General features: G+C 47.3%; 1 protein-coding gene and 1 pseudogene across 1 annotated transcript in view; both read left to right on the top strand.

Annotated features, from left to right (window-relative positions):
• LOC124545792 (zinc finger protein 503-like) overlaps positions 1–12364 on the top strand; it is a gene marked incomplete at its 3' end in the record, with an annotated part of 415142 nt that overhangs the window by 296704 nt on the left and 106074 nt on the right. The window lies entirely within an intron of this gene.
• Positions 9876–9993, top strand: LOC124546037 (annotated as a pseudogene).

The raw sequence follows: 12364 nt of genomic DNA, 5'->3' as shown, positions 1-12364 counted from the left end.
TGGAATCCTTCCAGGGTGTTGCTGAAATATTTTCTTTCATTTCTCTTTCGAAAACGAGAATAATACGGACTGTAAATTTTGCAATTGTTATCAGCTTTTATTTGGCTTAAACATAAGAATAATACCACGTCTGTGCCTCGGAAGCAAAACAGTGCCCAGAATTGCCCTCATCACTACTGCACTACTTCGGCTTGGCTGTCAATAAAAGGAACTAAACAGATGTGAGGTAGTCTTGTAGAGGACAGGAGTTCGCTATCAAAAGTATTTCACTTTGACCTTCAAAATAGGTGGTTGATTTCTACAGGCGTTTGTTTATTACTCAGTGCACACTTCCCTGGAACACTTTGGAAAGTATAATATACCACAAAACCGCACATGAACAACGAAGTCGACGCAGAAAAATTAATACTTTACTGTAGTCAAGATTCTGTTGTGACTTAGAGAATTAGTAAAGGCTACTTCGACAATTTCCATTGTATAACTGATGCCTTCGTTGTGACTAAAAATGGGTAGTACTGCTGAACATTATAAGCACAAGGAAAAAGGAAAGAGCGAAGGGTAGTATAAGACCCTAAACTAGCCATGTCACTTTTCTCGGGGTGTTCTGATTGAAATAAAAACTGGAGACTAGCTACAGCCGTGCATTATATATGGTGTTAATAACCATCTCGAGTAGACATGCTACCAGAGAAAGCTGTTCTTCTTATGGTATTTCTAGATATGGGGAAGATCTTCGCGCACTACTTCTCATTGTGACGGGGAGCTACTGGCAAGGGAGGCAGCAAAATACACGACAGTTTGTTGTTGACTAAATTGCAATGTGATTTGCAGGATCTAAAGAATCCGAGGTGGTGCTTCCTATGAAAAATGCTTAGCACGAAAGAATCCAATGCCTGCACTCTGCGAATAGTGTCCAGTGAATGAGGCATACCGCATGTAACGTTTCTCCAGGCATATCGACAGGAACACGACAGATTTCTGGGGACAGGCGCAACAGCAACAGCATACTCTGTCATCGTGAGTGATATGAAGGTATGCAGCAATGGTCTTGAGCTGAATGTGATTCCCTCCCAGATCGTGACTCCATTTCCACCACGATACTCAGGTTCCAGTACGTTTACGACATGACACGATAGTGCGCTTTTTCTTCATACCAGCTGATACCCAAGGTCACTCGTTACGCTGATGTGGTACTCATTGTAAAACATCTCACTGATCTATACCTGCTGATGCCAGTCTTAATGTTCAGTCTGGCACGACTGTAAGACTTTGCCAGAAGCGCTGACAATGTCTGAAGACGTTGGAGGAGCAGCGGGCCTGATCATTTCAGTCATTTGGACTTTGTATCAAATCTGCGTGTTTGATACATTCCGTTACCAACACGAGGCACTCTAGCAGCAATTTCCCTCGATATGTCGGCTTTCTAGCGTCGCACATCACATTTTATGTTACTTCAATCGAAATCGCAAGGATTGTGACACTTTGATCAGTCTGAAGCAAACCAGATACTTTTCCACGTTCATAAACAGACAGGTGACGCTTTTGGAATCCTTTGAAAGGCTCAGACACTATACGCAACGATTTTCAGCAACATTTGCCCGCCCTCTCTCCTCTGCCACCTTCTTCTCAATCCTCCTCACCGTTTCCTAGTTTTGCTTAATTTTCGATGCTGCTTAATATGTTAATTTGTTAATTGAGATCGACACGACTTTACAGCTGAGTACATGGTGAAAGTGTCAATAAGGCTTTTCTGGTATGATATCGGTTGCGGCGCGTAAAACCGGCCCGTCGTACGCAACAATAATGATCCAGTGCGCCCACGCGCGTTAATAATATTGGGAAACGAGGAACGCCGTTCAAGCAGTGGCGCACGAACTAACCATTTCCTCCGATGTACCGACACTGGGCCAGTCAAACTTGTCGAAACCAGTTGAGAAAAAGGCCTTGTTGTGTGAAGCCGGGTTGGTGCGAGTGTGTGATATTGCCGTATTCGTTACCGGAGCATGTTGATCAAGCGTTCATTCGCACTGTGTCTTTTGTGAAAACAAAGCAGTTGTTTAAGGACAAATTACCAGGACGTGCTGTGCCAGCAAAAAACACCATACAAGAATTGATTGAAAAATGGCGACGTACAGGGTCGGTTCAAAACGCTCCCATGAACCACAACCTGTCTGCATACCTGAATTAAAGAGGCAGGTGCAGGAGACGGTGACAAGAAGTCCTCGTAAGCCAACCAGGAGACTGAGTCAAATGGTTCATGCTCGTGAGAGAACTTGCAGACGTGGACTGGCGTTAAAACCGGGCCGGATAAGTATTGTGCACGAACTGAAGGAGCATGACCTGCAGAGGAGAGTGCACTTCTGTTCATGGCTGATACGAAATGTTGCCAGAGGTGTCTTGGACTCACTGAGGCTCATTATGGGCGATGAGGCGTGCTTCCACCTGTCTGTGGTACATAAATTCCCAAAACGACCGGTATTGGTCAACATAAAATACATCGGGTTCCACCAGGTACTCTTGCATGACGAGACGATTGGTGTTTTGTGTGCAATTTTCGCCACACGCGTAATAGGGGCTCGTATTCTTTGAGACGACAGCGAAGAGTTACGTGTATCTGGGAATCCTGGAGGAGTTTTATTCAAACTTGACAGAAGAGTAGAGCCGGCCGGTGTGGCCGTGCGGTTCTAGGCGCTTCAGTTTGGAACCGCGTGACCGCTACGGTCGCAGGTTCGAATCCTGCCTCGGGCATGGATGTGTGTGATGTCCTTAGGTAAAATAGGTTTAAGTAGTTCTAAGCTCTAGGGGACTGATGACCACAGATGTTAAGTCCCATAGTGCTCAGAGCCATTTTTAGAAGAGTAGAGCAAGTTAATGTTCATGTGTTGACTTTACGGGCCGTGTTTACGAGCCGCACCCTTGCTATTCAAATCGAGGAACAACACAGACTACAAAGTTGCATGAATTGATACAGTAACGAAATTTTTTTATTGTTTCATTTATGATCAATGATAAGCCGCAACAAACAACACGATAAACGCGAAATATATTCTTTACACTTTCGTTGCTTTGGCTTATCTGTAGTAACTAGAGTGGTTCGAAGTAGCAGCCGAAAAGACTAATAAAGCGTGTCCGTATTACAGAAAGGTAGAATTTATGGCTCTCTTGCTCATCACAGTTCGATCCGAATCTCCTTCCGATTTCCTTTCATTCAACTCTGCCCTCTTTCCACTTCAGTGTCCACCACTCTACTCCATTCTTCTTCTTCGTACTACTTCGCTCTCTCTTTCCCCTTTTCTTTTGCCCTTCCTCCTTTTTTTCGAGCTTAACAAAATTATTCCCCACGGAAAAGACTCCCAGAGCACACACACTGCCTGCCATACCCTAGGGCCTAGTTACATTACTATATTTTGTGGCTTTGATAATCTCCTGCATCACAGCTCATAGGTAGACAGACATAACGTTTTCCTGATAAATGAAGTACGATAATGTTATTTAATGTAGCACTGGAACAGACAGACTGTCAAATGGCCTCCGGCAACTACTTCATGCAGGCAGATTATTGAGCTAAGATATTATGACCACTGCCGACCAAGAGATCGAAGCCGCCTGGTGACTTTACACGCTCGGGACACTGTAAGGGATGACACTGTGGTCATTGGTAACTTACTGTGTATCTACTTCAGTGTGTTAGTTGTTTTTCCTCTGCATCTAACAGTCTTCCCGCAAACATGTCACACAGTTAACTACCTGATATTTTCTGCACGGTCGTAACTACATCACTGAGTGGACAACGCCTGTCAGTATAGACAAGCTGTTTTGCGTCCACACATCCAAACCTAAACACCTAATCTGCTGCCTGGGGAAAAATAAGCCTTAATGGCTTGCCCCAGTCAAATGTACTTGGATGTGCTAACCAACCTAAAAACATACTGCTTCTAATAGCTATAATTATCAGTCTGTAAAACAAATAAATGGCTCAATGGCTCTGAGCACTATGGGACTCAACTGCTGAGGTCATAAGTCCCCTAGAACTTAGAACTACTTAAACCTAACTAACCTAAGGACAACACACACATCCATGCCCGAGGCAGGATTCGAACCTGCGACCGTAGCGGTCGCGCGGCTCCAGACTGTAGCGCCAGAACCGCTCGGCCACCAGCGGCCGGCAACAAATAAATACTCATGTGATGTTGTTCAGTACTGTGTTCTCAGTCACCAATAAAAAAACCTAACACTTTGAATAAGCGACTTTAACAAGGGGAAGAGTGTTATGGCCTGCAAATGAGCACCTGTAAACGGCGAAGATGGCATTCTGTCTGCGTGATACTGTCGTGAGCATCTATGCAAAGTGACTCGAAGACTGTGAAACCGCAAGCGGGCGACAAGGTTCTAGACGATCACATCTCATAACGGTACATGGAGGTGTGTGGGGCAGGACAGGTGGCAGATCTGACAACAGAGTAGAATGCTGGTGCAAACACAACTGTTGCAGCTTAATGTTAAATATGGGGCTCCGCGCCAGACGACCCCGAGTTATTCCCCAAATTGACCCAATGATGTCATCAATTACGATAGCAGTAGGCGCGGGATCATTGAGGTTTAGCAGTGGATGAGTGGAAACGTGTCACCTGGTAGGATGAATCATGTTTCTTCTTACACTAGGGTCGACACGCCGTCATCCAGACACAGACTCATTCTGGTGGAGGCATATTATACTGTGCGAGACATTCGCCTGGGCTTCCATGAGTAGTAATCGAAAGCACCAGCGGACTACGTGGATGTTACTGCGGACCACCTGCAGCCCTTAATGCTAGACGTCTTTCCTGACTGTGATAGCGTCTTTCAGCAGAACAGCTGCCCCTATCACAAGGTCTTAAGCTTGCTGCAGTGATTTGAGAAGCTGGGTGCGGACTGTGGGTATCACGTATGCTTGGAGAAATACAAGTTAAGTAAATCTGCTGCTTGTTGTATTAACTTGTTCGCGGATGAGTTCTGCTCGTGCCCTGTTTTCCTACAGTTTTCCCAGCAACCTGTAGGCCGCCTCTCCTTCCCGTCGTGTATGAAGTCGTGCACAACATGTACAGTCCTGGTTTTTAGTGCTGTCTGGATAATGTCCGGGTTTGCAAATATGTCCGGTGTTTGAGAATTTTATGATTGGAGGGGAATTCTTTTTTTTTTAAGTTTTAACCTATTTGTTCCACATTCCGGTTTTAAGCATTCTCTTACGACTATGCCCTCTTTCAACTGCCCTTTGAGTAAGCACTGACATCGATGGGAGGCGTGACTCCCAGTTCGGCCACACGTATTCACTTAGTCACACAACAGGGGGAGTGTGTTTACGTTGTTTTCGCCTGTGACGAAACTCGTCTACCGGTTTCTAACAATTTTATCTCTCGTCGTTTTTGGGTCTCGTCGTTTAGCAATGGGCAAAAAAAGAGCGGTATTTATGTTAACCTGCAACAGAAATGTAAATTTTTGAAATTGTGTAATGACCTCAGTAATGAACGTGTTTGTTGCGCACTGTGTGCTGGAGGATTTTCCGTTGCATGTAGAAGAAAAGACCAAGTCAAAACAGCTAAAAACAGGAGTTTTGTTAATGCTGCTGCCTCACGAAACATAAGAGAAATTAAATTTGCTTTACTTCATGTCTATTGTCACAAATTTTTACATCAGACATTCGGTCTATAATGACCATACTCAGGTCTGTTTCATAAAAACATGTCCTACTATACTGGAGCCACAGTGGCCATTATACACTCCTGGAAATGGAAAAAAGAACACATTGACACCGGTGTGTCAGACCCACCATACTTGCTCCGGACACTGCGAGAGGGCTGTACAAGCAATGATCACACGCACGGCACAGCGGACACACCAGGAACCGCGGTGTTGGCCGTCGAATGGCGCTAGCTGCGCAGCATTTGTGCACCGCCGCCGTCAGTGTCAGCCAGTTTGCCGTGGCATACGGAGCTCCATCGCAGTCTTTAACACTGGTAGCATGCCGCGACAGCGTGGACGTGAACCGTATGTGCAGTTGACGGACTTTGAGCGAGGGCGTATAGTGGGCATGCGGGAGGCCGGGTGGACGTACCGCCGAATTGCTCAACACGTGGGGCGTGAGGTCCCCACAGTACATCGATGTTGTCGCCAGTGGTCGGCGGAAGGTGCACGTGCCCGTCGACCTGGGACCGGACCGCAGCGACGCACGGATGCACGCCAAGACCGTAGGATCCTACGCAGTGCCGTAGGGGACCGCACCGCCACTTCCCAGCAAATTAGGGACACTGTTGCTCCTGGGGTATCGGCGAGGACCATTCGCAACCGTCTCCATGAAGCTGGACTACGGTCCCGCACACCGTTAGGCCGTCTTCCGCTCACGTCCCAAAATCGTGCAGCCCGCCTCCAGTGGTATCGCGACAGGCGTGAATGGAGGGACGAATGGAGACGTGTCGTCTTCAGCGATGAGAGTCGCTTCTGCCTTGGTGCCAATGATGGTCGTATGCGTGTTTGGCGCCGTGCAGGTGAGCGCCACAATCAGGACTGCATACGACCGAGGCACACAGGGCCAACACCCGGCATCATGGTGTGGGGAGCGATCTCCTACACTGGCCGTACACCACTGGTGATCGTCGAGGGGACACTCAATAGTGCACGGTACATCCAAACCGTCATCGAACCCATCGTTCTACCATTCCTAGACCGGCAAGGGAACTTGCTGTTCCAACAGGACAATGCACGTCCGCATGTATCCCGTGCCACCCAACGTGCTCTAGAAGGTGTAAGTCAACTACCCTGGCCAGCAAGATCTCCGGATCTGTCCCCCATTGAGCATGTTTGGGACTGGATGAAGCGTCGTCTCACGCGGTCTGCACGTCCAGCACGAACGCTGGTCCAACTGAGGCGCCAGGTGGAAATGGCATGGCAAGCCGTTCCACAGGACTACATCCAGCATCTCTACGATCGTCTCCATGGGAGAATAGCAGCCTGCATTGCTGCGAAAGGTGGATATACACTGTACTAGTGCCGACATTGTGCATGCTCTGTTGCCTGTGTCTATGTGCCTGTAGTTCTGTCAGTGTGATCATGTGATGTATCTGACCCCAGGAATGTGTCAATAAAGTTTCCCCTTCCTGGGACAATGAATTCACGGTGTTCTTATTTCAATTTCCAGGAGTGTATACCGAAACCGGTGGTCTGATGACGTAAAAATTTGTGACCTTAGACGTGGGGTAAGGGAAATTTATTCTATTTTCGGCCACTGTTCAACTAGCGACCATGTCGCAGCTTGTGAAATAAGAGAAATTTATAAGTCCAAAGAGGCAGAAACACATAAAGAACATCTACATATACGAAGAAAATTTCACTGCTGCATTGTGCAGTCAATATATGAAAGGAAGGAGACGTTTTCGCTGCTGTACTCCTGAGCGGCCTTAGTAGAAAACTTGGGCAGACGCCTTTCTAAAGGGTTAAGAGAGACTAAACAGCGCCACTTAACGCCCCCACCTGCGCTGGCCAAAGAGTTTCACTGGGGGAGCGTACTTCCTGTTTCCGCTGCAGTTACGAAAGTGCTTCTCAGCTGCCTGTCCAGCTGCGACAAGGGTCCGCATATGAAAGACCACAGGAGGTGGGAGGCAAAGCAGGTGAAAGCCAGCGCTAGTGTGTTGTAATGGAGGATCAGCTTACGTGTCGCAGGTGCAAGCAGTCGGCTGCCGCTTGCTGCTCACTTGGGCGAATAATTACGTGACTGTAACCAAAAGAAATGTCAAGTTTCCAAAGTCAACATTGTACTGTAACGGCAAGAATGTTGGAAAGAAGGTGCTATAATATTTTGTGGATACACTGATCTGACGCAGGCAGGTAGGACGGCTAGCGTATGGTAAAGGATCCAGTAAACAATGTCTACAAGCAACCAAACTCTCCGTGTTCTGGTTCTGATTGGCCAATTGAGAGCGACCGACCTCCGTGTCAGCCTTTGAAAATGGCGTCATCGCATGCCATCTGGAAGGGCTTGGGGTCAACACGCAACTCTCCCAGGCGTTGTTGGCGTTCATGACCTCGGAACTTGGAGCCGCGACCCCTCACTCAAGTAGCTCCTCTTTTGGCATCACGGGACTGAGAGGATACCTTGCAGTTCCGGGAATCGAACTCGTGTCCTCTGCAGCCAGATCTGAGCTTCGGAGCGGAGGAGGAGGAGGATATTAGTGTTTAACGTCCCGTCGACAACGAGGTCATTAGAGACGGAGCGCAAGCTCGGGTGAGGGAAGGATGGGGAAGGAAATCGGCCGTGCCCTTTCAAAGGAACCATCCCGGCATTTGCCTGAAGCGATTTAGGGAAATCACGGAAAACCTAAATCAGGATGGCCGGAGACGGGATTGAACCGTCGTCCTCCCGAATGCGAGTCCAGTGTGCTAACCACTGCGCCACCACCTCGCTTCGGAGCGGGCGAAGAATCTATGGCTAAGCCGAAATGAATAAAGCGTACCGATCATCTTAAATAGAAACAATCTCCTAAGTTGATAGCGGCTAGGAATCATGTCCATTTATTAGGTGTTTGAGTATTATGTGCGGCACTCGTATCAGAAATGCGAGGTTGGTCAGTGGAAAGTACCAAGTCGATGGACGATCTCACTTACAGACAACAAGAAAAGGAGGAAAGTAGAAACTAAAGTCACAAGTTGACGACTTGTCGCATGAAGGCTACATCAGCTGGGAAGAACGGGAACGCAATCTATAACGTCGTTCTCTCGAAGAAACCAACGTGTCATTCTTTTGAAGCGTTTTCTGAAGGTTAGGAATCTGTAGCTCAAAATGGCTGTAGGAGTGTCTGAACCTTTTTCATCCCGATTGTAGGTCATGATCGGCCGTAATGCTCAAAATGGCTGTAGGAGTATCTGAACCTTGTTCATCCCGAATGTAGGTCATGATCGGCCGTAATGTGAGACTGGCGCAAAATCCATACAGCACGAGATAAGTTGACTCTGGTTCTAACCCTCTCTTAAGAAGTCGCTCAGGTCGAGCTTCCAGTCGGCCGGTAACTCTCGGGGGGTGCAGGAAGCGGGCCGTGGAACACGTTGGGGGAGGCGATATTGCGTGTATGAAACTGGGAATGAGAGATCTCAGTGCTCAGTTAAGTAGTACCGTCAGAGAAGGGCGTTGATCGTGTGGGCTTTGAAGTATGATTAACCGTTCTCCGCTCATCTAAGCGAGAGTTGAGGTTTTGTGGCGAGCACGTGCTCAGTCGGCACACGCTTTATATCAAACAATGGACCCAGTAGCTGGCTGTACGTGGAATTCAGTGAACGAAGCCTAAATGAAGCTAATAAATTATTTTTTGTGTTGGTGGAAATTACAGAGAGGTTTCATGCGTCACTTTTTCCCCTGTTGCCTTTAGACTGTTACCCTCCTTTATCGTTGCCAAGGTTAACGGCAGAGGCTCGAGAGGACCCATCTGGAAGTGGTGTTTGAACTTAAAGCGTGTGCGTGTTCTAGTCCTGTAGTCAGTGATCATGATGATTATGATGATGGTTTGGCGTACTACGAGGCCAGTGCTGTTAAAAGTAAGTCATCAAATTTTCAATATGAATTAGACGAAAGCAGTTTTTTAAAAATCTCTCTCTCTCTCTCTCTCTCTCTCTCTCTCTCTCTCTCTCTCTTCTCTCACACACACACACACACTAGAACATGTATGAAATTGTCAGTTCTATTACAATTAATTACAAGAGAAAAGAAAGAATGATGATGTAAGCTAGTACAGAAGAAATTGGCTGATCACTGAACTAATAAAGGTTATGCCAACACACTAAAGACTCCAATCTGAGAGTGTAGGATGGAGTTTTAAAGTTCTTATTTTTTATTCTCTCTATTATTTAATGAAGGCAACGGCCTTACCGCAGTGAATGCACCGGTTCCCGTGAGATCACCGAAGTTAAGCGGTGTCGGGCGTGGTCGGCACTTGGATGGGTGACCGTCCGGGCCGCCATGCGCTGTTGCCATTTTTCGGGGTGCACTCAACCTCGTGATGCCAATTGAGGAGCTACTCGACCGAATAGTAGCGGCTTCGGTCAAGAATACCATCATAACGACGGGAGAGCGGTGTGCTGACCCCACGCCCCTCCTATCCACATCCTCCTCTGAGGCTGACACGGCGGTCGGATGGCCCCGGTAGGCCACTCGTGGCCTGAAGACGGAGTGCTTTTTTATTATTATTATTTAATGAGCGTTTTATTAATGTGATTGCGTATTACTATTAATTGATTTTTATTTATGGTTTGGTTTAGCAATTCCTTTTCACTGTTTGCTCCTGTTCAAAAATGTTCAAAAGTGTGTGAAATCTTATGGGACTTAACTGCTAAGGTCATCGGTCCCTACGCTTACACCCTACTTAACCTAAATTATCCCAAGGACAAACACACACCCGAACAGTCCATGACTGCAGTGCTTCAGACCACTCGGCTAATCCCGCGTGGCACTCCTGTTATTTAAGTCCTTTTAATTATGTGTGCGGTGGTTATGAAGTCTATACTGCTTACTGTTCTCCGTAAGTTAAAGAATACAGTAATACCATATGCGTTTGGCAGCAGCAGATATCGTTGAGTCTCCTTGCTGGAACTTCTCCACCTGAAATCGCTAAAGATAATTTATCGCACTCCGGAAATCGATTGGTACAGCCAAGTGCTATGCTGTGTCATATGTATGGAATGTGGCGTCCAATTTTAGTTCGCGAAATTATTTAGGTCGTCGGAGAAATATCCTCGACGAATCCCAAAACCGTGTAAAACTGCAGGTTCGCATCATCAAACAACACAACACTTCCGAACGACTTGCGTCTTTATAATCACTGAATATTTCTTTTGAAATGATTAAGGGTTATGAACTCTACACACCTGATACTTCTTTTGTGCTTTTATATGTGTTTATTTTCTTCCATACCATAAAACATAAATTACTGCCTTGATGGCGGCATCCAACAATCTCCTCTCAGTCCGACATAGAACATCTCTCTTCCAATGTCCAATATGGAATAATTGTCTCTTTGCCGTAGCTTAATACAGTCTGTATATCTTTGTTATCGAGTTCGCACGTAGTTGCTTAAATTGTATTAATAGTCCGTCGCACTTTGAGATCCCGACGTAAGCCTACCGCTACGCTCTCCATAGAATATGAATGGTACTGTACTAAATTATGACGTTCCGTAATATGAACGCTACAGGTATGACAAACGGATGATTTCTCCCGCCGGAGCTAAACGCCATACGGAATGGTGCGTACTAAGATGTGTGAGTAGGACTTCGATCCGCCTGTGTGACCGGAAGGAGGAACGCCACGGACGTGCATCGGGTTTTATCGCCTGAAACTTGTCGTCTCTCTCCTGCAGCTCCTCTTTTTCTCAGTGATGCGCCATTTTCTGGACCAACAGCGAGTTCACAGCCATTATCGGGATGGCACATTCGCATCACTGTCACCCTGGCTACAGCGTCAGCTTCCTCTTTTCCTTCTAACCCCATGTGCCCAGGTACACAGCAGAATACCGCCGCATTTGCTGTCGCAGCGTAAGAGAAGCATCTCGTATATTCTACAAAACCTTGTCTCCTAACTACATTAATGAACGACTTGTAGAGTAATTACAAGCATCAGAGGAGATGACAAACATCATCCCTTTGTCTCGTCGCATCTGTTCTAGTGCTTTGAAATTACGTGCAGCCCAGCGTAAGCACTGTAAAAATATCTGGTAGGTGGATGACACCATCAGGAACCCAGTCGTTGGATTTCGGGATCTTTTCAGAAGTAGTTAGATTGTTGCAGGGCATCTATTAGTGGCGCAGGAGTACTGAAGATTTTATCGCAGATCAAAGCGACGTTAGCGACCGTCATTTAGACCGGTTTAGTAGTGAAACAGACAGTGCAGAAGATAATCGGGATCAGTCAATAAACTACTTTCGGTAAATCTGCGGAAGATTTGGTCACGTAGTTTATCCCGGCCGCCACGCATCGCTAGGAGTGCTTGGATTACGGCCGCGACGGCGACTCGGACCCCGCGCGTCACCACGAAAGCTCCGAGCACCAACGAAGGGAACGCAAAGCAGCAGTGTTGCCTGAGCCCGGCGGACGATTTCACGCCTACATACGAGAAGTGGCAGCACTTTGCGACAGGCTGCAGAGGTGTTAAACGGCGCGGTTGCAGAAGCGCAGTGACCGCAGATGTGCGGGGTGAAAGCAGATCGGCCAGCCCCGATGGAGAAAGTGGTAGCGGAACAGTAAGGCCACCTCGCGCTGGTGGTGGCGGCGGCGGGGGCGGCGGGGGCTGGCGAGTCCACTTTCACTGACCACCGCCACCCGCGCCGGCCGCTCCGCAGTGATGGCGTT

Source organism: Schistocerca americana, chromosome 8 (assembly GCF_021461395.2).
Source record: "Schistocerca americana isolate TAMUIC-IGC-003095 chromosome 8, iqSchAmer2.1, whole genome shotgun sequence".
Classification (NCBI taxonomy): domain Eukaryota; kingdom Metazoa; phylum Arthropoda; class Insecta; order Orthoptera; family Acrididae; genus Schistocerca; species Schistocerca americana.
This window is presented reverse-complemented; position numbering and strand designations above follow the sequence as displayed.